This window comes from Pseudorca crassidens, chromosome 4 (genome assembly GCF_039906515.1).
Source record: "Pseudorca crassidens isolate mPseCra1 chromosome 4, mPseCra1.hap1, whole genome shotgun sequence".
NCBI classification, from domain to species: Eukaryota; Metazoa; Chordata; class Mammalia; order Artiodactyla; family Delphinidae; genus Pseudorca; species Pseudorca crassidens.
Window position 1 is genome coordinate 16,011,094 of NC_090299.1, and position 5,189 is coordinate 16,016,282.

At 39.5% G+C, this 5,189-nt stretch overlaps 1 pseudogene; it reads right to left on the reverse strand.

Annotated features, from left to right (window-relative positions):
- Nucleotides 1-1,412: 1,412 nt before the first annotated feature.
- LOC137223081 (oxidoreductase HTATIP2 pseudogene) lies at nucleotides 1,413-2,175 on the reverse strand (annotated as a pseudogene).
- Between the last annotated feature and the right edge of the window lie 3,014 nt (nucleotides 2,176-5,189).

Consider the following 5,189-nt stretch of genomic DNA (forward strand, 5'->3'; position numbering starts at 1 on the left):
GCATTATTTACAACAGCCAAGATATAGAAGCAACCTCAGTGAATAAAGAAAAGTATATATTATATTACATATATATCTGTAATTGCTCAGCCTTTAAAAAAGTGAAATCATGCCATTTTTTTTTTTTTTTGTCCACTGAAGCTTGAAATTTATTACCTTGCTTCCCCCAGCACACAAGTTAAGACAAATTTCCTTTGTTCCATGATGGAAATTAACAGTGTGCTCCTCTTGACTTTGACCCTTCCTTCTGCCTCTTCCTTTCCTTTTCCATAGTTTTTCAAGTGAAGCACTTTGAAATATACATTTACTGGCTACGGGAACATTTTGTGGTTAATCATTAGAGGGATCCTAGACCAATGGAGAAACCCAAACATTTCTAGTTTATTCATCCATGGCATGTACTGATCCAGCAACAATTAACTGTAACTTCCTGGAAATATACAGATCCTGGATGCTCTTGCAGAGTAGTTAAAAACAGAAGCTATGGATTCAGGCTCACTTGGGTTAGAATCCTGGCTTTGCCATTTCCTAGCTTCAGGCTTCAGCTTTAAGCCCTTGGGCAAGGTACTTAACCACAGTGAGCCTCAGTTTCCCCACCTAAGATATGGGGATGATAGTACTGCCTGTAAGAATTATAAGGATTGTCTGCAGGGTTAAAGGACAGACAGTATGTGTAAAGGCTAGCAATTAGCAAGTACTTGATATGTATTAGCTGCTATTCTATCATCCCATTGGCCAAACTACTGCATATTACCACCGTTACTTAGGCATTTTCTAACAATGTAAGGACACCCACGACTTGTACATTTATTTTAATTCTTCTATTTAATTCTCCCATGAATTATATAAGCTCGGCTATATAATAACTTTTATTATATATTCTAAAGAAGTAGTAAAGCACAATGTTCACTTACACAATTAACATGCAGTCAGCACTGGGTAACTCAGAGACACAAATGTCAACAATTTTTGTTCAGAACTCATCTGCATGATACATAAAGTCTGCACTGCTGCTGTGACTCTGCAGACAAGCTTTCAAAGCTGGCCTCCCCACCAGTGGCATCATAAGAGAAGCTTAAATAAAACAACAGATTTCTGTGCCCATACCTCCCAAGTTCTGATTCAGAAAGTCTGAGGTAGGGCCTATGAATCTCTCATTTCTGTGCCGAACAAGAGACACCAGACCACTAAGGAGCTGCTGGATCTCTATTTTTGAAAGGCCCCCAGGGTGATTCTACATATGTAGAATCAGGCTCTAAAATGCTGATGCAGAGCACGATCATTTTTTGATTGGATCTGGGCGACTGAGAATAGTGAAACCACAGTTAAAGCACATGTTTTTTTAAGATCCTGAAATTACCGTTAGGTGATAGGTGTTGAGTCTGACACTGGAAAGCATTTCTCCATTGTGGTCATGGCTTGAGAGAGCCATCAGCTTTCCCCAGTTCGTGGATGGCCTTGTTATCCAGCAGTTCCTTCTTGTCACTTGGTCTCACTGCGTTGTTCAGCATTGCTCTAACCACAGTCATCACTGGCACAGAATGGTCGCTGGATCAAGATTCTGGTAAGGAGCCATAGAACTTCCTAACGAACCATTCACCTGGGCAAGATTCTTGCCTATCACATAATAGAACTCCGGGCCAAAATATGGAGTAACGATCAAATTTTAACTCTTCAACCCTAGCTTCCATTTCTCCCTTGACTTGCAGATATAAAAAATTGCTTGACTTGTCAGCTCCCTTAGAGGAGAGCAAGTTGAAATGTTTGCACCCTCCAGCTTTTGCCAGCTCTGCAGCCTTCAGGACATAATCTCGATCAACACGAACAAATGCCTCTGCCCCAGCTTTTTGTCTGGTGGTACCCAGGCAACAGAATGCAACATCATGACCTTGAAAGGCAGAAGCGTAGTCATCCAATTTCTCAAAGTCCACCACTTCTTGATTCACATTTTTAGAAACTTCCTCGTCAAAGGTGAGCTTCCTCCGGCCAGTCAGCGTGACTTTGGAAAACAGGCTCTGCTCCAGGGTTTCTTTCAAGAGTACTCTGTCGGTTTCCCCGCTGGCACCCAAAATAAAGACGGATTTATTCTGCATCCTGAAGTCTTCCGAAGCCTCGGCAGCGCTTCTGTCTCGGCCATGCTAGAGCCGGCCCCCGGCCCCGGGTCCTCAGGATGCAGCAGAAGCAGCGCGCCACGGCCACCATCTCGACACCGGCGCCACCACCGCCACCGCCCGCGCTCAGGGCTGCGGGCCAGGACATTTGGCCATCCCTCCAGCCCAGGGCTTTCCTCCCCTCGCCGGCCTCTGTGAGGCCCCTCCCCTGCCCGCACCTACCTGACTGTGTCAATCTTGGCGTTTTTTGACAACACAGATGGATCTAGAGGCTATCATGCTAAGTGAAATAAATCAGAGAGACGAACACAAATATCACACGACCTCACTTACAGGTGAAAGCTAAAAACAGGTGTTTGCCAGATTGGAGGAGGGTAGAGGAGTTGTGCAAAATAGGTAGCGGAGATTAAGAGGTACAGACTTCCAGGCATAAAATAAATAAACCATGGGGATGTAATATAAAGCAAGGAATATGGTTAATAATAATAATATTAACCATGTTCCTTGTGAGGGGACCGATGGTCACCAGATTTATCATGGTGATCATTTTGTAATCTATGTAAATGTACAACCACTATGTAGTATACCTGAAACTAACATAAGATTGTACACCCACTATATTTCAATTAAAAAAAAAAAAACGTTTTTTGGATAGGTCAACAATAATGTCCAGAGCTTGATTAAATCAGGTCACAAGCTCTACAGATTAGGTGTTATCTCAAACTTGCATGGATTAATTATTTTCTTTTAAGGATCTTACACCAGGATCTGCCATAGTAGATCAAGCATTTTTAATTAACAGAAATTAAAGCAGTATCCAGTACCTACCTATGGTTTTGGAAAATTTTTTTGCTGTTTGGTTGAACTACGATTGTTCAGACTATTTGATGGAACATATTCAAACTGGTTCTTGAGTAAATAAGCTCATCTGGAGTCTTTCTATAATACTTTGGATTAATATGATTTTTGTACAAAAATTAATTCCATAATGAGAGAAGTAGAGTGTGGCACTGGGATGTTTAGTTGTTTTGTTTTTTCTTGCACACGATGAGAGAAGGCAGAATCACTGGCTGATGGAATCTAATAATCTTTTACCTAAAGCTGACTTGAACCAGATTTAGCTGTTCTTACTCTGCTCGTCAAGATATAAAGCTTTGGGGCTTTGGCTACAGATCACTTCTTTAATAAATGGTTGTAATTTCAATGACTTTTGCGGTACGCGGGCCTCTCACTGTTGTGGCCTCTCCCGTTGCAGAGCACAGGCTCCGGATGCGCATGCTCAGCGGCCATGGCTCACAGGCCCAGCCGCTCCGCTGCATGTGGGATCCTCCCGGACCGGGGCACGAACCCATGTCCCCTGCATCGGCAGGCGGACTCTCAACCACTGCACCACCAGCGAAGCCCTCAATGACCTTTTCTTAAACCTCCTTATCTACTTACATGCAAAATTGCAAGAAATGAAGCTTGACATTTTTCCAATCCATGTCTTAAAACTAGAATTACTCCCACTGTGACACGAATCAGAGTGTAGTTATGATCATTTAAAATACCAAGTTGAACAATTATTTTTACAATCCCACAATTCTGATTCCTTTCCACCCTAGACTTCTCAACATTAGTCAGGAAAACGAGAAAAAAAGAACTGACAACATAATTTTTTCTTTTCTGTTTAACAAATGAAAGTAAAAAAGAAATGTAATCGAACAAATGCAATACATGCCTACTATCTGAGATACCTTTAGAAAGTTTATTCATTCATTGTTTCATCACTCATTCAAATATTTATAGAGTGCTTAATATGAACTGGCAATATCGTAGGCACTGGGGATGTTACATATACAAGAAAAATCTCTGCCATTGTAAAATGTATATAATAGTGAGTGGAGATAGAAAATAACTTGTAAGCAAAAAATATTTCAGATAAGGATAATTAACATGGACAAAATGAAACAAAGTAATTCATGAAAATGCATGTTGTGTGATGAGGTGTGAGGGGGGCGTGAAGAACATCTTTAATTAGAATTGTCAGCAAAAGCCAAGCTGAGGTTATGGTATTTTAATTAATATAGAACCAATCACAAAATCAATACTATAATAATATGTCACTGAAAAATTTTATTTAAAATCAAGTCAAATGTTTCAATGATTTTACGAAGTACATTAAAAAGCAAGTATCGGGCTTCCGTGGTGGCGCAGTGGTTGAGAGTCCGCCTGCCAATGCAGGGGACACGGGTTCGTGCCCCGGTCCGGGAAGATCCCACATGCCGCGGAGCGGCTGGGCCCATGAGCCATGGCCGCTGAGCCTGCGCGTCCGGAGCCTGTGCTCCGCAACGGGAGAGGCCACAACAGTGAGAGGCCCACGTACAGCAAAAAAAAAAAAAAAAAAAAAGCAAGTATCAAAAAAGAGAAAACCTTTAAATTCATCTTTATGTATGGAGAGTAGTATCAACATCATTAAATATATTAAGTGGATAACTATTATAATTTAACAGTATAATGATATAAAAGATGATGTGTTTTCCTTTTTCTTTGATTTACTTATCACACATGATGTCAAAATTATAAAATGACAAAGGCTCAAGGAAAACTGTAAGCTTACGTGTTAAAGACGGTTGATGTATCCAAAATGTTTGCAAAATATGACTTTAGGATGAGGGATGGAATATGTAGAAATATGAATCTTTTTATTTCATAAAAATGCTAAATATTCTTTTATTTTTTTAATTTTTAGTTTTTTTATTTTTGAATTTTTGAATTTCATTTTATTTATTTTTTTATATATCAGATTCTTATTAGTGGTGTGATGAATTGGGAGATTGGAATTGCCATATATACACTCATATGTATAAAATGGATAACTACATATACTTTTAGATCATTGATATTTGACTTTTCACAAGAATATACTGACTACTGAGTTATTAAATTTTCATTGTATACTTCTCTGAGGTTGACTCAATTAGACATCTGTCTAGCTATTATTTGTAGGTTTGTAATTCTTACCAGAGAAATCACCCATTTTGTTTATTTTTTAAAATGAAAGGCATGGTAAAATGAAAGGTAATTTTCTTAATTTTA